The 20,107-nt window shown below is 44.9% G+C and overlaps 1 protein-coding gene and 1 pseudogene across 1 annotated transcript in view; one reads left to right on the forward strand and one right to left on the reverse strand.

Moving 5' to 3' along the window:
- Positions 1 to 20,107, reverse strand: part of MADD (MAP kinase activating death domain) — a 2,427,721-nt gene that overhangs the window by 23,018 nt on the left and 2,384,596 nt on the right. The gene's annotated exons all lie outside the window — the stretch shown is intronic.
- On the forward strand, positions 4,440 to 4,563 carry LOC122812545 (annotated as a pseudogene).

Consider the following 20,107-nt stretch of genomic DNA (forward strand, 5'->3'; position numbering starts at 1 on the left):
TAAAGAGGAACTTGGGAGAGTCAGGTACTCTGTAATACCTGTTTCCTGGGAGCCGGTGGTACAGTGTCTGGGGCCAGGCTAGATTCCAAGAAGGCATAATCTACAATGTCCAGTACAGGAGGAATAGCTAAAGGCCTGTGTTCAGGTAGCAGTAAGAATTCCCTAAGCCTCTTTTTGGAGTCAGAGTAATCCTGGCTTTCCCAGCGGAAATGCTGCCTAAGAATGTGCAAAGTTTCACCAAAAGAAAAATCTTCTGGAGGGGAAGCAGAGGGTATGGAGTCCTCTGCATCAGAATCCTCATAGGTAGATAAGGGCAAATCCTGGTCATCTAAAGAAACAGAAATTTCAGAATCCTGCTCAGAAAAATTAGAAGGAAAATCAGTTATAGGTCTCTTAGAGGGAGAAGGCTGGCTTTCCCTAATTAGAGTAATAAGGTCTTCAGCCATTCTTATTTGTTTTTTAGGCATATGGGCCTAACCATGCATTTTGGACGTCGGTTTTCTAAACGTGGATCAAGTTTTAGGCCTTGAAGAAGAAGACGGCGTTGGTTTGATATGCAAGTCTGTAGGCCTGAATACACCCTCAGAAGCCGCTCCTGCACAGCGGCTCCGGACCCATCCAATGTAGAGACATCCACAGGTTCCATAGTCAAAGAAGAATCTCGTGGCATACCGGACTCCTAATGGGCCTCAGTAGAGGCCTGCGAATCTGAAGTAGTGGGTATCAGGGGCTGCGAAAGCACCTCACTGAGTACTGGCGAACTGGCGACTAGCTTAACGGAAGTGTCGTCGGCAGCTTTGGACCTATGCGGTCTGTCTCTGTCTTTATCTTTACATTTTTTTTCAGAATGTCGGTAGTTGGATGGCTTACCGAAGCCATTTCTGGATAATTAAACTGAGTACCAAAGTAGTTAGAAGCAAAAATGAACTGATGAATAGTTTGAGGATTAAATAAGGCACAAAACCGACAGCGAGGGACGTTGTGGTCTGGGCCTAAGCAAGGAATGCAGTACAAATGAAAACGTTTATGAGGTATTTGCTTTCCACAAGAAATACAATTGTTAACTTTTACTGACATTGGTTTAGAGCAAGAAAAAGGATCCCTAATGGGGTACTTAGCTTTTTTGAAGATGTCGGTTCTGAAACTCGAAAACGAAAAATTCAGGAGTCGGCCGACCGGCACTTGTGAACTGCTTCTGCTTCGGGCACCGCATGGCAAGAAAGACTGATGTAATGGCATCGGCTGCATGCTTTATACCCCCTGACTAACTGACGTCATGGAAGATGAGACAGAAACTGACGCAGGACCCAAGACTTTGATAATCAGGCCGACTGAGGGCTACCAGCAAGCAGATAACCCAGATGTAATGACTGCAACAGTGAAACACGAAGATCATCTGCACTTGTTCAGAAGGGATGCAGAGAGATCACAGCATGGTTGGCCCCAGTGGTAGAATATCTCTTCCACCACCAAAGGATTGAGAGACCACTCATGAGCTATTAGGATGGTCCTGCTCAATTTGTCCGCAATCATGTTGCAGCTCCTCGGAATATGCATTGCAATTAGAAAGTGGTAGGATGAAACTACCCACAGCCATACTCTGAGTGCCACTTAACAAGAGGGTAAGATCTGCTTCCCCCTTGCCTCTTGATGAACCAGACTACTGATATGTCTGTATGAATCGCAATCATTCCCAAGGGGAGGGTTTCTTGGAATGCCTGCAATGCTAAGAGCACTGCTCTCATCTCTAAAGCACCGATATGGAAATTTGCCTCTAGCTGGGAACCAAGTGCCTTGTACTGTCTTTTCCAGATAATGCCCCCCACCCTATCTGGGATGCATCCATGGTCTTTATGGTTTGGGGTTGAAGAGGGACAAAGGGTCTGCCTAACTAAATTATGCTGGCATGAAGCTACCAACTCAGGTCTCTCTTGCATAAGTTGGTGATTAATACCAGATGGGACACTGGCTGATTCAGTAATGACCATTGGGATGCCAAGAGTCATTGAAGAATCTGCATGTGATATCTCGCAAGGTGAACTAAAGTGATGGAGGCTGACACTGATTCTAGAGTTTGTAGCAATAGCCTTGCAGTCACCTTTTTACTGCGAATAATCTCACTGACTTGCAATCTTATTCTTTGAAGTCTTTCTGGGGGAAGAGACAAGATGCTTGTGTCTGTGTTTAGCATTGCTCCTATGAATTCCAATTGCTGTGCTGGCTCTAGAAGGAATTTTTTGTAGTTTATAGTTATTCCCAATGAGGAACAAGTTTGAAGAACATAATCTCTTGCCTGTAAGAGTAGATGCCTAGTGGAGCGGTGAAGAGCCAGTCACTTAGGTATGGAAATGCATGGAATCCTTGCAGTCTGAAGTGAGCTGTTATCACTGCCATGCATTTGGTAAACACCCTGGGGGCTGTGGTGAGACCAAAGGGCAAGGCCCTGAACTGATAATGACTGGCTCCTAGCCAGATGCACAGGAATCTTGTGGCTTCCTTGTCCATTTTTATGTGGTAATACATATCCTGAAGATCTACTGAGCACATCCGATCATCTTTTTCTAAGAACGGAAGTATAGACTGAACCGTGACCAACATGAATTTGGTTTGTTGAATTAATTTGTTCAACTGACTGAGATCCAAAATCGGTCTCCAGTCTCCTGTTTTCTTTGGAGCTAAAAAGAATCTTGAGTAAACTCTGGATACTACCTGGTCTGGTGGGACTGCCTGGATGACTTGTTGAGCAGTTTTTGAATTTCTAAGACTGCTGCATCCCTGTGACTGGGTGGAATGTCAGGAATTTTCTTCACTTTTCTGGGTTTTTCTGAGAAAGTGATATTGTGACCTCTGGTTATGATCCTCTGCACCCAGTTGTCCATTGTTATCTTCAGCCAGGCAGGTAGGTGCAGGGATAATCGTCCCCCGACTGCCTCCAGAGGATGGCAATCAGGCCTCCCTTCAGCAGCACTGAAAAGAGTTACCAGGGAAAGAATCGCTGGAACCCTGATTTTGCAGGCGACCTCTGCCTCGGTCACAGCATCTTCTACTGTTATTCCCCCCACTGCCCCTGGGGAAGTTGTTGCCAAGCAAGTCGTGGAAAGGTCCTTGGAGCTTCTTGAACCATAGCTTCCCACTTCTCTGGTTCTTGGAGTAAGACCATTGAGGAGTGGAAAAGCTTACGCCCATGGCAGAAACAGTCTTTCCATCTTTCTCACATCTCGCAAGGGTACCATACTTTGGGGGCAAAAAGGGATGTTCTGTCAAATGGAGCACTAACAAAAGAAGACTTAAATGGCTGCACGAATTCACATAAGCATATCCAAGCATCCAAAGGAGACATCTTCTGGGGGTGACTTTGGGGAACCTTCCCCATCTTCAAAATCTGTATCTTCAGTGACAGACTCTTCAGGGGAGTCCAAGTGCTTCCTCTTCCACTTCCTCTTCAGGGGTACCTTTTTGGTGGGATGGGCCAGAGAGGTATCTGAACAGGACATGACCACTATGGTGGATCCTGAGACTTCAGTGCCCATTGTCCCAGGGTAAAAGCTGGAGGAAGCTCTGGGTGAGGGGAAGGGCAGGGCTGTTCATCCACCAAAAGTGGTATCGACTTTATGCCCGCACTGGACAAGGCCCTAAACAGACTCCCTCAGAACCGTAGTCCCATCCCACACTAAGGAGGCTGCCTCTGAAGCCAAAGCTGGTGTTGAACTAACGTGTGTCGACACTCCGAGGGTCATAGACGGCTCCAACACCACAGTGGACCCCCCCCGGAATCAAAGACGAGATCTGAGGTAATCCTGCGAGGAATATTATGGGTAAAACTTAACTCGAGAGTTCTGGAGGGAGGGAGCTGAAATAACAGCCAAGTTGCTTCTGATATACAGAACCTAACCCGCGGTCGATTAAGTGAAGTTTGACAACATTAGAAACATTTACCAATGAGAACCAATCTTCCAACATCTCAATATTTTATTTTTTTTTAGCTCAGAAGAATCTCTCTCATGCACATGAACATCTCCGTAAGAAATTTTTCTTCAGTGATAATCATACAATACTTTCAATGCCTTGCTCTCATTTGATATCTACTTGCCACATCAGTATTTCCTTTCCTGATGTATTCACCTCAGCACATTTCTGAAGTCTCTTTAGCTTAACACGCACAATATTGCACACCTGACTACAAAGGTGCACACACAGTCAATGATCCCCAATATGGCACCCATGCTTGAAACAATCATAGTCTAAAATGTAAAGTTCACAAAAAATTATATGGCTGCTTGACTTGTGAGAAAATCCACTTGCAGAATCTGGATGGAGAAGATGTTCAACCTTGGGGGAAGTGACAGGCTGCTAATAAATATCTACTGCAAATGGCCTTCTTGCACATCAAAAACCAAGAACAACTATCCAACAAAATGGGAGAATGCCAGTCGAAATAACTGACAGTAAGGTTAATCTTTGGCTGTTTCTCTCTTGGGAGAGATGGAGCATGATGATTTGGGCTAATTAGGTTGAGATTAAATTACTCTAGTTTGTAAATAACCATTATTAAACTGTTCTGTATGGTATTCATTGCCTCCCATTGTATTTTTGCTTCTTGCATATCAGCTGATATAAAATATGCAACTGTTATATGTACTTTTTAAGGAAGTCTGGGGGCTAACTATTAGGCAGAATCACAAACAGTACCAAATTATACTTCCTAGAAAGTTGAAGCATCACAAAAGCCAAAAAAAGAAGTTATGTCCTTACCATAACGTTCCATGTAGAGTGTTCATCTCGCCTTTGTTCATACACATGGGTTCGGAGCCGATCCTTGGCTCCGAGTCGGCCAAATTGCAAAGCTCTGAATCTCAGAGAAGCTCGAGACCAGCCCATATCCCACAATCCTCCCTGCCATTACTCAGATCTAGTTTGCAAGCAAACCAGACGAAAGGATCCAACACCTGCGGTGCTAGAAGCATACACTCTCTCTCTTCAGCCATTCAGAGACACTCTCTCACCATAGCAATAACTAATGGTCTAAGCATATATCCGATGACACATGGGACCATATACCCCGCAAAGGGTCAAGACACGTCGATCAGACTCTAATCCTACCAGTTCTTCCAAACACATGGGGGGGGGGGGAATGTAAGAACAAAGGCGAGATGAACAATCTACATGGAACGTTATGGTAAGGACATAACTTCTTTATGTAAGAGTGTTCAATCTCGCCTCTTACACACGGGTAACATCCCTAGCTCAGTGACCCCGAGTGACTATTGGAAGAACGTTCCTAAGCACAGTGGAACCAAATGATGTCCTATCCTTGGAGACCTTGTTCACTCTATAATGAGTGATGAAAGTATGTGGTTTAGACCACGTGGCTGCTGCACAAATAGTGTCCAAAGGCAAGCGAGCCACATGAGCTAAGGAGGTGGAAACGGATCTGGTAGAACGGGCCTTAGGTTTGTTTGGTAAGCATTGGTTTGATTTACAGTATACAAATGTTATACAGTCAAGCAAGCCATTTAGATAGTGCACATTTAGTAATTGCCATGCCCTTTTTATTGTCTGCAAAAGCGACGAAGAGTTGATCCGTTTTTCTGAAAGCTTTGGTCCTGTCTAAATAAAATCTTAGCTGCCTGTGAACATCCAACTTGGGCAACATATACTCCAGTTTGTTAGTATGGTTTTTGAAAAAGGTAGGGAATTCTATAGACTGGTTAATATTTGTAACTGAACATACTTTTGGAAGGAAAGATGGATTTGTACGCAAAGAAACCCTGTCTGGGTGGAATATCAGGTAAGGTGGTCTGACCGATAATGCCTGCAGCTCTGAGACTCTACGAGCTGAGGTCACGGCGATGAGAAACAGAGTCTTCCACGACAAGAACTTTAGGAGGCATGACGAAGCAGGTTCAAAAGGTAGCAACATGAGTTGCGACAGCAGCAAATTCAGGCTCCATGGAAAGAAAAGTTTTCTGACAGGCGGTCTAAGATGGAAGGTTCCTTTCAAAAAGGCTTTACAAAGCCTGTGAGACATAATGGAAAAACCTCCCTCACCAATATGGAAGTTTGATATGGCCGCCAACTGTACTCTTAGAGTGGAAGTAGAATCTCCTTCGTGAAAAAGGATGGATAAGAATTCTAAAATTTTATGTAAGGGAGCTACCAAGGGATCTAAGTTTTGACTAGATGCCCAATATACAAAGCGCTTCCACTTACTCGTATAGAGCTTTGTAGTAGAGGCTTTATGAGAAGCAACTAGGATGTGTTGAACTGACGGAAGGAGTAGATGAGACCTGGCTAGGCAGGGAAGCGGAGCAGCCAAGCTGCTAGTTTGAGGGACTGTAGAGACGGGTGAGGAACTCCCGATGAATGTGTCAGCAGGTCTGGCACTGGGTCCAGAATCCACGGTTCCTCTATTTGATGAGCTCGAAGAAAGGGAAACCATATTTGACGAGGCCAGAATGGGGCTATGAGTATTATAGTCCTTTCCAGGCTCCTGGCTTTCTGTAGAAATCCGGGAATCAATGGAGTCGGTGGGAATGCATATAGGAGACCCGGGGGCCAATCGTGTATCAGTGCATCCCTGGGGACATCCCCCGGGGGGGGGGGTAGAAGGGCAAAGTAGCTTCTGCATTTTGCATTCAATGGGGAAGCAAACAGATCGCAGCAAGGCTGGCCCCATTTGCGGAAGATCTTTTCCGCCGTCTGTGATTTCAGGGACCACTCGTGAGGTAACAAGATGGCTCTGCTCAACCTGTCCGCAATGACGTTGGATGACCCCGGGATGTGCGTTGCTATCAGAAAGCGACCCGTGGACTCTGCCCATTGCCAAATTCTCATGGCCTCTCTGCATAACGGGTAAGACCTGGTTCCCCCTTGCTTGTTTATGTACCAGACTACAGACATGTTGTCTGTCTGAACTGCTACTGTCCCTAGAGGTAAGAGGGCTTGGAAGTGTTGCAACACTAGGAACACTGCCCCCAACTCCAGAACATTTATATGTAGAGTGTACTGCGTGCTGGACCATTCTCCTTGGACTGTTCTTCCCTGAAAAAGGCCCCCCCCCACCCTATCAGGGAAGCGTCCGTGGTTACTGTGGCTGTTGGAATGGGTAGAACAAATGGACGACCCACAGTGAGGTTCTGGTCACGCACCCACCATGAGAGGTCCCGTCTGCAAGATTCTGTTATCCTGATCTCGTGCGTTAGGGGTAGGTGTTGGAACGACCACTGCGCAAAGAGCAGCCATTGAAGAACCCTCATGTGTAACCTTCCCATAGGGACTGCAATTAATGCAGCTGCCATCAGTCCCAACACTTTTAACACCAGTTTGGCCAGGGCTTTCTTGCTGACTAGAAGAAGTAGGACCTGCTGTTTGAGCATTGAAGCTCTTACTGGGGGGAGTTTTAGTAGTGTCGATCGTGTATTTAGATCTGCTCCGATGAAGGAAATACACTGTGAGGGCGATGAGCAAGACTTTTCGAAGTTTATGGATATCCCTAAGTTGGCACAAAGGCCGATTGTATAGTCTCTGGCTTGCAATAGTCGATGCTCGGTGGTGGCGGTGAGGAGCCAGTCGTCCAGATAGGGAAACACCCGGAATCCTTGTCGTCTCAAGTGAGCCGCAACTACTGCCATGCATTTGGTGAATACCCTGGGGGCTGAGGTGAGTCCAAAGGGCAGAGCTCGAAACTGAAAGTGACTGGCCCCCAGCCGGAAGCGCAGGTGATCTCTGGACGGTCTGGCCATTTTGATGTGGTAGTACGCATCTTTGAGATCTATAGAGCACATCCAATCGTCCTTCTGTAAGAATGGAAGGATCGATTGAAGCGTGACCATCCGGAACTTTTCCTTCTTCACAAAGTTGTTGAGATGGCTGAGATCTAAGATCGGTCTCCAGTCCCCTGTCTTTTTTGGAACTAAAAAGAACCTTGAGTAAGTTCCGAATCCTCTTTGGTCCGCCGGGACTGGTTGGATGACTCTTGTTTTCGAGCAGCTTTGAAATTTCTACAGCTGCTAGTTTTCGCAGACGGGGTGGCACGTCTGCAAATTTTCTTTGTAGAGGTGGTGTTGAAATGAAGGGGATTTTGCATCCTCTGGTTATAATGCTTTTTACCCAAGAATCTGAAGTAATGTTTAGCCAGGCCAGTGGGTATAAAGCTAAGTGACCACCCGACTGCCTCCAGAGCAGGACAGCCGGGCCTCCGTTCAGGAGTGCTGGAAAGGCTTCTCAGGGACGGAATCCCTGTCGCCTTGGTTATGCGGACCCCCTCTGCCTCCGGGGCGGCGTCTTCCATTTCTACCCCCTCCTCTGCCTCTGGAGGGGGTATCACTCTGTGTGGTCTGGAAAGATCCCGGATTCTTACGGAACCACATTTTTCCGCCTCGTTACCCTTTGGGGTACGGTCTAGTAGGAGTGGAAAAACGGACCCCGACAGCCGACAGGGTCTTTCCCTCTTGCTCGCACCGAGTGAGAGTCTCCTTAACCTTGGGCCCGAAAAGTGTGGCACCATCAAAAGGGGCATTGGCAAAGGAAGACTTGAAGGCTTCTGCAAAGGAGCACAGCCGCATCAATGATTGTCTTCGAAGAGCAATCGCTGAAGCTGCAGCTCTACTCGATCCCTCGGCAGCATACGAGATGAGCCTCATGGATGAGTTTACTATGGATGTGAGGGTGTTAAGTTGTGCTGTTACCTTATCTGAAACAGCAGCATCTGTGTTACCCTGGAGGGTATCTGTCAGCTCCTTGATGAGATCCCTCTGCAAACGTGTGAAATGGGTCAGGTAGTTTAGCGAACGCATGGAAAAAGTCGCTGAACTAAAAATGCGCTTCCCATATCTGTCCATAGTCCTAGAATCCTTATTAGGAGGATGAACAGATGAGGAAGACTCAGACATCTCCTTTTTCGTGGCTGCCGCCACCACCATAGCGTCGACAGGGACTCCCTTGGTGAGATAAGATTTATCTTGGGGGGCAGTGATGAACTTGTTTGGTTTCCTAGGTACTGGTTCCACTGTGTCCGGTGTCTCCCACGCCCTTCGAGCAATCAAATCATTAATTCATCGAAGGGCGGGGTCTCCCAGGAGGTAGAAGGTTGAGCCCCAAAAGCCTTTAGCAGCACCGACTCGTACTCAGAGGGGGCTAGGGACTGCCAATCACCCCTCTGTTTCAAGATCTCCAGGATGTCTGCAAATGACACATCCTCCGAGGGTGATTTGGGGACCCCTCTGCCTCATCCAAGTCGGTGTCAGACATTAGAGATTCCTGTGGGGAATCTATGTGCCTCCCTCTTGCACAACCATTTCCTTGGGACCTCATCAGAGGGGGCTTCTGGTGAGGCCTCCAAGGAACATGGGGAACCCTCTGTGGGTGGCTGAGGCAATTGGGCTCGACACTTGGGATGGATCGTGGGAGCAGAAACAGAAAGTGGCCCTTTTGGAGAAGGAGAAGATTCCCCTGATGATGTGGTTGTCTGTGCAGACAATACCTTCCTCATAAGGTCAAAGGCCCCCGAACCCCTGGCTAAGGGCTCCCCCGGTTCCGAAGAACACGGAAGCATCCCAGAACCAGGTGCCGTGGGCTCCGACCCCGAGGACGGAGCTGAACCAGTCTGTGCCGAGGCACCAAGAGGGAGAGTCGGCACCGACAGGTCGGTACGACTCTCGGTCCCGGAACCGAGCAACGACCGTCGGCTCCGCGACTCCCCTAACAGTTCCGAAGGAGTCGAAGTCAAAGGTGTCAATTGTGCAATGGACGGTTTCGGCACCGAGGGCTCCACTATCATCAGGTCATCTTCTTCCGGCTCCGAGATCTGGATGGGTCTCAAAGGGGACCCGTTGGAGATATGGGGAGGCCTTCTAGTTTCGACACCAACTGGGAGGAAACTGCAATTAACTTGGAAAGGGCCATGTTCTCCATGAGTTTCTGCACGACACGATCCACATCTGTGTCAGACAAGGGTTTGGAAGAACGGGTCGAAGGAGCCGAAGATGGCATCGACCGAAGAATGGACGGTGGTGGCAGTTCCGACACCGGTTCCAAGATCTGGGGCTCAGTAAAAGATAAATGTTCGACGGTCGGCCCCGAGATCTGTGGAACCGGTGAACGAACCCGAGAAGATGAACTCGGAGCCGATGACATGGGCTCCGACATCTTCGACCCCTTCGAGGATTTAGAAGCCTGATCCGACTTGTCCAAAGCCTCTTGAAAGGCCGGCTTCAACAATCCTCTGTCAATAAGCTTCCTGCGTCTATCTGTCATGACCCTCCCGCTAAAGGAATGACAAATAGAGCAATCCTCTTGGAGATGGAGAGGGCCAAGACAGTAGACACAGGAAGCATGATTGTCAGTAATGGACATTTTCTGTCCACACTGACATCTTTTAAAACCAGATTTGGCTTTGTCTGACATTGTACAGTTACAATGACAATAACTATAACAGGAAAAAAATTACTAATCCTAGCAATATATGTATACTAAACAGGTTATATATATATATATAAAACTCTCACAAAAAACCACACCCAAGAAAAAAGGTTAGGCCACAAGGGTGCCTGAAGAAGAAAAATGGGTATATATATATATATATATATATATATATATATATATATATATATATATATATATATCACATACACACAGCACTTCTACAATAACTACTAACTATAAGGAAGTATCAACAAGAAAAAAATTTGAATTTTTATCTGAAGAAATCAACAACTCAAGTTTCTATCTGGTCCGAGCTCTCCTCGATCCGATCTGTTGCAGCGGCAAACTAGATCTGGGTAATGGCAGGGAGGATTGTGGGATATGGGCTGGTCTCGAGCTTCTCTGAGATTCAGAGCTTTGCAATTCGGCCGACTCGGAGCCGAGGATCGGCTCTGAACCCATGTGTAAGAACAAACGGCGAGATTGAACACTCTTACATGATAAGGCTTAGAAGGCACAGTCCTTAAGGACAGAGATACACAGAAGGAGGTTCAAATCTTGAATAGCATCTCAAGCAATAATGCCTGGTGAAGCCAAGACAGAAACGCCTTTTATGACAACCATTTCTGAACACAATGGCAAAACACAATACGATTTTCAATTTATTAAAAGGCTTTGCCTGCAAGACTGCCCTTACTAAAAGCAAACAACTAGTCTGCCTTCACAAACTCGTTCAGACTTTTTAAATAAAACCTGTGTTGTAGATGTACATTCTGAGTAAGAAGGTATCTTTCTCCTGGGAAAAAGATATAGAAAATTAAGACTAGTTTAAGGACAGTTCAGGCACGGTTAGTCTTAAAGGACACTTTGGCCCTGTAAAATATCCTGTTGGCAGATGTGACATTCATCAAGAAAAGCACTAAGAGCTGAACTTCAGAGCAATAGAACCAGCTGGTTCAACTGCAAAGAAGCCTGTCAATCATAAAATTCAAGTCCAAAGAAGAACAGCTAGTGCTGAGCCATAACTCTTGCCCTACAAAAAGTGATTATGTACATTGATGCCTGATGCACACTTTTAACTATAGAACAACTTAAATCCAAGTCATAAAGGTACATGAGATAAGTAAGGATCATTTACCCACCAAACAAATGACACATCACAAAATCTCTTTCCAACAAAATGAAGAACCTCTTCCACTGAACAGAACATGTCTGACGACTGTAAGACTTTCTGATCAAATTAATCACCTCCAAAACGCTAATCCTAAAGTTCAGGGAAGCAGTGTGTTTAAAGGAGAAACAAAGCCGTAAAAGTCAGAAATGGACATTGGTCTAGCAAATGAGAATTTCCTCAGCTTGTTACAGGACTGCTTGCCAAACAGCCAGGAACCTCAAAACCTGAAACCACAACTTTACCAGCTACCGTGGGATAATAGGAAGAAAGTTTTGGCCTCATTTTTCCTCTAAAGTTTGCAGTGGGGTGCAGAATCATATGGAATACTGGAAATGCATCCATGAATGTTCATTGACATGGCGAGGTTTGCACAGGGAAAAAATAGTTACAGCCACTTAACACAATAACAAAGTTTGCCCATTATTTTACAATTCTTTCCAGAGAATAAAATAATATACTTCTAGGCCAATTTCAGTCATGCTTGAGAACATGAAGACTGCAAAAAATGTCACTGGAGTTCACTATGCTGTGTTTAGTCAATGATGCAGACACAGATGTTATTGCAAACAAGGGTCTGGCTTTTTCATGGGCATATATATATAAATGGCACACAGCAAGACACTGAAGAACACAAAATTAACATCAATGGATGAGCAACTTTGCAAGACAAAGAACCATGTTTACCATGTTTGTTCAATAAGCCAACATGAAATGAACTCCCCAAAGATATTTCAGGCGTTTTTATATTCATATAGGAGCTTTGACTCCAGAAGAAACATTTGCAAGCCAATGGGGAACAGCTGCATAACTTGTTTTATACAGAATTCAGGAGAATTCACATTTTGGATTTACCATACTTGTTTTTACCCCATAACCATCCCCCATACCTAGAGCACATACTTTCTTGCTCTAACACAGTAAATGGATGTGCAACCAGTGAATCTCACCCAAGTAAAAACTCAGTCATGAACGTATGCAGCTAGAAATCTTTCCAAACTCATGCCTTCCCTTTTTTAGTAATGCCAGAGCTTTTACTGTAAATGACAGGCTGGCCAAGAGGCATCTGTGACAGTAACTTACTGCATTACAGGAGAGGAACACATTCGCCCTTGTGATGAAAAAGTTGATCTCCAGGATGGCCTGTTTTTGGACAACACTTATTATGCAGGTCTTTCTCATACTCTTCTCCAGGATGACTGGAAATGTAGCTGAGGTGCCTCAGTCTGTATTGGACTACTAGAATTTAATCATTTCTACACAAGAGAGAAGACAGCATATTCTCCTGTTTGTTTACATGGCACAGCATGGCCTGCCTCTCTGACCACAGTAAGAGGGGGGGGGGTTGTGTTCTCAACTTCCGTTCTGCAGCCTAGAGGGCCAGAAACATCAATATTAGCTCAGTACTACTTGACTAAAGCCCCTCATGGAAGTCTAGATTCTCTTGCACAAGGAAGAAGCCAACATGGGTTCCCAACTCACCAGTGAAAGCAATGTAATTGAAGACTGCAATACATCTGACAGCAGAAAAGGTAACCTTGTACTGAAGCTGGTGGTACTGTCCATTGCCATGCAGTCAATGAGAGAGGTCATAGCAGCAGAAGCTTCACAATGGTAAAAAGACTCTGTAGCCACTGCCAACTCACTGTTCACTTATGCACACTTGTTTTTTGGCACGCGAATGGTACTCTGAAGACAGTGGTCACCATAATGTCCAGGAGGTGCAAAATATCCATGTTTTCATGACTTTTTTATCATACAATATGCCAAGGCTTCAACTTTGTGGGTCCTCTCTGCAGGCAGATATGTTTGACTCAGTAGAATATCCAGCCTCACCCTAATAAAAGCAATCCTTTGTGCTGTGACAACAGATGGCTTCTCTCAGTCAGATGGTCACATGTTTAACAAACTAATTTGTGACCAGAGTAATTACGAACTGGAACCAGAATCATAAACATTTATCATTTCCAACAGCTTATCAAGACCTCTCTTGAATTATCATACTGTATATTCTTCAGTACTTGGTTTTCTGGCCTCCTTTAGATTGGCCAGACTATCCTTATCAAAAAAGAAAGGATTAAATCATCCATGCTGTCAGCCACAAGGTGCCCAGGTTGGGTTGTATGATGGATCCTCCATTATGGGTTAAAAGGTTTACTTTCTGAGGAAGCTGCCATGGGTCCTGCTTGTTCATGTTGTGGAGCAGGGTCAACCAATGCTGACTTGGCCAAAAATGTATTATTAACATCACCCTTGTTCCTTCCTCTCTTATCTTCAGTAATACCCTGGAGATGAGAGACATGGGAGAGAAGGCATATAGAAATAGGCCTGCTCATTGAAAGAAGGTAGAATCCATCCTCCAGGCCTTGTGCAACATTTTTCTGTTTTATGGCAAAAAGGTCTACTTCTGACACACCCCATTTTTGCATTATCTTAAGATAAATGACATTGCTTAACGTCCATTTATGTGGGTGTGTTTATGCTAGGAGGTTGCTGTCCATGGCAGGTACTGGGTCATCATATATTGACCCATGGACTGAGCGGTTTCTCACAGCTGCACGGCTAAGTGACACAGAAGGTAAGTGTGTGCTCTTCCCCGTTTATTTATGTACCACATCACTATGGTATTCTCTGACTTCACTAGGAACACACCCTCTGGCTTTTTTGAATACCAACATGCCTTTTAGGACTGCTGTTTGTCCCATTTTCCCCTACGCTTGAAGGCTGCTGGAATATGCACCTCAGGCCAGATCTAAAGCATCTGTGGTTAACATCTGACTTTCTAGCATTATTCAAAAAGAAACCTCTTTGTTTAGCTTGAAGGAGTGGATCCACCGCTTTGACTCCTTTTTTAAGCAAGACAGAAGTTGTATCTTGTGGTTGAGGGAATGTATGTGTTGACACCACACATTTCTGGAGGTACCAATGAATTTTTCACATGTACAATTTTGCCAGTGGAATCAGATCATCTACATATATGAAGTCATGTATCCAGTGTTCTCAGGACTTCTTTGCTGAGATGGCTGCTTGGCTCAGAAGGGCCTGAAGTACTGGGTCAGGAATGATGTCTTTTTCCTCTAACAAGAGGGTCTTTTGGTTGTCTGTGTCTAGCAGGGCTCAAAGAAACACTTGTTTGTGTGTTAGGGTCAGGTTGGACTTCTTTATGTTGAGAGTGAAACCCAAACTTGAGAAAATACTTGTGGTCAGATGAAGGGAGGACTGAAGGCTCTTGAAGAATTTGTTCTAAATCACGCAGTTGTCCAGATAGGGGTAAATCTGAATGCCCTTTGTCCTGCAGAAGGTGATTACTGGGGCTAAACACCTACAACTCTAGGTGTAGTAGACAAGCCAAAGGATAGAGCAGAAACTTGAAAGTGCTTCCCAGTTGTTCTGAAGTGCAGATACCTCCTGTGAGCTCTGAAGTTGGTACCTGCTAGATTCGTTTCCTTGATCAACTTGCCACCTTCTGCATTGCTTTTGTTGTCTACATTTCCTAGTCTTTCTCCCCGTTTGGGTTGAGAGCAAGGAAAAAGCAATATCTATATGTCTGACCTGTAAAAACTCTTTGACAGTCTGCATTGCTTGGTCTTCAGCTTGAGTATTAGTGTGATGTTGGATGCACTGGGGCCAGGTAATGGGCGAGCAGTTGCTGTCAGCTCGCAGTCCTCAGATGACTCTTCCCTACCTTGTGGGATTCTGCCACACTCCTCAGAAGTCCTAGTGTGGGTGTTTGTTTAAAGCAAAGCCTACAAAGTGGCTCAGGATCCAATCAATGATCAAAATCCTTCAACCTACTGGGGATGTGGAGGGGCTGCTGGCATAGTGGACTCCAAATAGACCTCGATAGAAGCCTCAACCACACACTTGGTTGTTGGAGGGGACTGCAAAAGCATCTTCTTTGGTTCAAAAATTGTGATTCTGGGTGGACTGATGGATGGCAAAAGACTGTCTGCTAACCTAGCATGCTTAAGACGCTTCTTCCTTCCTTCCTTTAAAAGAAGTGTAGGAGTCAGCATAATTGGTAGATGACATACTGTGGAAATGCACCTTATACTACTCTGAGCACAGTGGGGACAATCTAGCATATCATGCTCCACGCTCAAGCAAAAAAAAAGTCTCAAAGTGGAATTTGTTTTTCCACACTCGACAAGTACTTCTCTTAAAAAACATCTGATATAGAAATAAAATGAAAAGCAGTAAATGATTACCCAATAAAGCACTTAAGCTTTGGAAGCCCTCTGACACAGACCGACCAATGCACTCCACAAACAGGATGCTTTGGGCTCTGAGGGCAAGAAAGAAAGTACAGTTGTGTAAACTTACCATAAATGTAGATGTTCCGAGTGTATTCACTGTTGTAGTCATTACATTTGGGTAATCTACTGGCAGTTTGCCCTCAATCGGCCTGATTAACAAAGTCTTGGGTCCTGGGTGGTTGCTGTCCCTTCTTCCATGACATCAGGTCGTCGGGGGTATAAAACATGCAGCCGATGCCATTACATCAGTTTTTATGCAGCCGATGCCATTACATCAGTTTTTCTTGCCCCAGATGTCAGTTGCCCCCCAAATGGGGAGCAATATATATATATATTTATTTATTTATGTGTATAGAAGTTAAAACACAAAAAATATACCTCCAAACAAAAGCAAATACACCAAAAAGGCTTTAAGCGTAGTAAAAGAAAGGAGAGGTATAGTAAGAGAAAAACAGGGGGCTAGAGGGTGGGTAACCAGGACTGCAACAGTGAATACACTCGAACATCTACATTTATGGTAAGTGTACACAACTGTACTATGTTCTTCATGTTTCACTGTTGCAGTCATTACATTTGAGTAGAATCCCAAAGCTATGGTTGGGAGGATGGATTTATACAGCATTAGGAGCAGCTATAAGGCCCTGCAGGACAGCAGTGGCAAAGCCAGCTCTGGATTTAGAGAAGAGAGGTAAACGGTAATGTTTGGTGAACGTATGAACTGAGCTCCAGGTAGCAGCTTCTAGAATGTCTCTGGTAGGAACCCCTCTGAGAAAGGCTGCAGAAGTAGATGCAGCTCTGGTGGAATGAGATCTGATCCCCTTGGGGATAGGTTTACCATGGTGCATATAGCAGAAATGAATACAATGGCTTATCCATTTGGAAATGGTCTGCTCTGAAATAGCCTTTCCCTCTGCCCATGCAGCAAATGCCACCAATAGTTGCTCAGATTTTCTTAGAGATTTTGTCCCATTTAAGTAGAATCTAAGTTGTCTGTGTACATCAAATGAATGCAGAATCCGCTCACCCTTGTTCTGTGGTTTGGGCTAGAAAGTTGGCAGATGAATGGTCTGATTAAGAGCCACACTGGATACCACTTTAGGCATGAAAGATGGATTGGTCCTGAGAGCCACCCTGTCTGGATGAAAAATAATGAAAGGCTCCACTGCCATAAGAGTCTGTGATTCTGAAATCCTTCTAGCTGAAGTGACTGCTAAAAGGAAAGCTGTTTTCCAGGAGAGAAATTTTAGGTCCGCAGTAGCAGCTGGCTCAAAAGGAGGGAGAGTGAGTTTTTCCAAAACAAAATTGAGGTCTCATGCAGGAGTTGGCGCTCTCCTGGGAGGTCTTAAATTTTTGGCCCCTCTGAGATACTGCTTTAGCAGAGGATGACAGAAGAGGGGAAGTTCTGTGTTCTAGTGAGCTGAAATGGCTGAGACATGGATTTTTATGGAGGCAAAAGACAGGCCCTTGTGAAGCATCTCAGTTAAATATTGCAGAGTCCGAGGAATATTGGGCATTTCTGTGCTTATTCCTTGTGACTGGTTCCAGGCACAGAATCTTTTCCATTTGTCAGCGTAAGATTTTCTAGTACTAGGCTTTCTAGCCTCCAAAATGACATCCATCACAGGTTTGCTGAGGGATGACAAGGGTGACATTAATTAGCCACGCTGCAAGATTCAAAGTTTGAAGCAGAGTGTGCAGAATTTGGTAGTTCTGCTGAGACAGTAGGTAAGGTGTCCGAGGCAAGTGCCACGGAGGAAGGTGTGACACATTGCGCAGGAGTGGGTACCAGTGTTGGCGAGGCCAGTCTGGAGCAATCAGAATCATTTTTGGTTTGTCCTGTCTGACTTTTAGTAGAACTTTGGAAAGCAGAGGCAGAGGGGGAAAAGCATAGACTGATAGGTTTTACCAGCTGAATGATAGAGCATCCACTTTCCAAGCTTTTTTGTGATGAATTCTTGTGCAGAATTTGTCCAACTGATAGTTCTGGGGTGAGGCAAAAAGATCTATGTCTGGACTCCCCCACTTGAGTGCCAACATGCTGAAAATTTGTGGTTCCAGTTTCCATTTGTGTGGGTCCATAAGATTTCTGCTTTGTTCGTCTTCCAGAGTACTTAGCTTTCCTGGCAGGAATTGAGCTTGTAGTTGTATTTGGTATGTCAAGGCCATGTTCCACAATGCCATGGCTAGTCTGCAAAGGGGGTAGGAATGTGTACCCCTCTGCTTGTTTATGTACCACATAACTGTGGTGCTGTCTGTCTTTATCATTAGTTGTCCTGGATGAAGGTAGTCCTTGAAGGCTGTCAGTGCATTCTGTACAGCTAGCATCTCTTTCCGATTGACATGTAGGTGCATTTGATTTGGACTCCATTTGCCCTGAATGCAGTTTCCTGCCCCCCCAAGCATAGTCTGATGCATCTGTAGTTAGGGTTTGGGTGGCAGGGATTGGAGTGAATGGCAGTCCCTTATTTTGGTGGCAGGCCTCTGCCCACCATAGGAACTCTAGTTGCATTCTAGGTATGACAGGAATCATTGTTTCCAGGCTGTGACAATATTGACTCCATAAACTTTTTAAGTACCACTGAAGTTTCCTCATATGCAGTCTTGCATATGGAATTAGAAGAATGTAGGAGGCCATGAACCCCTAGGCTTGCAGATTTGTCTTGCAGATAGCAGGGTTTTTGTGGCCACCTGTTCGAAGTCACCATTTGAATTTGCTTTTCTGGCGTAAGGTAAGTCATCTGGGCAGTTGTATTCAAGCTTGCACCCAGGAATGTAATTTTTTGAGAGAGTACCAGTTGTGATTTCTTTTTGTTTATGGTGTACCCTAGACAAGTTAGAACCCTTTTTACAAATGCCAGATGCTTTAGAAGAATGTCCTTGTTTTCTGCCTGAATTAGACAATCGTTCAGGTATGGATATATTTGAATATTTCTTTGCCTGAAAAATGCAATTACTGGAGCCAGGCACTCCATGAAGACCCTGGGCACAGTAGGTAAGCCAAAGGGCAGTGCAGAGAACTGGTAATGCAAGTAGCCTGCTTTGAAGCAGAGGTATCTTCTGCAAGATTTCCTGATTGGGATATGCAGGTAACCCTCTTAAGTCTAGAGTTACCAACCAGGCATCTTTGCCTAGCATAGGTAGTAACTGTTGAAGAGTCAGCATCTTGAATTTTGACATGTTCAGAAATGTGTTTATAGAGTGGATAAGTCCAGAATTGGATGCCATGATTTGTCTTTTCTGGGTACCAGGAAAAGTCTTGAATAGAAACCTTGTCCCTTTTCTTCTTCTGGTACTGGTTGAATAGCCCCCATGTTCATGAGGGACAGGACTTGTTTCTGGGCCTCTGTCAACTGATTTGGGGGCAGATCTGGCCATCCGTTTGGGATTGGCAATGTGTGGAAATTAATCCCTGTATCCCTGGGATACTATATTTGAAACCCATTTGTCCTGGGTAATAAGTTGCCAGTTTCGTGCATGAAGTGTCAGTTTTCCTCCCAAAGGGGCGGCTAAAAGGTAAGTGCTTGGTGATTGTAGATGTAAGTCATTGAGACTGTTTACCATAGGGAGGTGCCTTGTTGTTTCCAGATTTGGAAGTAGAGGCACCCCATTGTTTTGTTCGGAAAGTTCCTTGTGACTGAAACCTGGAGCCTTTGGAATGTCTGGATTTGACTTGAGCGGCTCTCGAAGGGACTGGAAAGGACCAGTTCTTAGTAGGCCAGTGCCTACTAAATCTTGGAGGTTGCACTTTTTTTTAACACTTCTTCAGCCTTATTACCAAAGAGACGGTCCTGTTGTAAAGGAGCATCCAACAATTTTGCTTTAACATGGTCAGGTAGAGATTGCTCTTTGAGCCAAGCATGCCTTCTTAGCACAGATCCAGTTACAGCAGCCCTGCAAGAGGCTTCCAAGGAATCAAAACCACATTGCAAAGTATGTTTTCCAATTTGTTCAGCTGAATGTAATAAATCCTGCAAATCTTTATTTTCCACAGTCAGAGATTAACATAATTTTCTGTTTAAGTAGTCCCATGATATGCTGTTGATATTTAAGCATATGAAATTGACAGTTTAAAGCCCTGATTGCCAAGGTTGCAGATGTGTAAACCTTCTTACCCCATCTATCCAGTGCGCTGGAATCTCTATCAGAAGGGGTAGGATTTTTAGCAGTAGAGGCCTTAATGCCCTTGGGACCCTGAGAAATGGTTTCAGGATCAGCAGTAGGATTTTTGGAAAGGAATTTGTGGGAGTCAGGAACCCTG

Source organism: Protopterus annectens, chromosome 9.part0 (assembly GCF_019279795.1).
Source record: "Protopterus annectens isolate FY-2018-M chromosome 9.part0, PAN1.0, whole genome shotgun sequence".
Classification (NCBI taxonomy): domain Eukaryota; kingdom Metazoa; phylum Chordata; order Ceratodontiformes; family Protopteridae; genus Protopterus; species Protopterus annectens.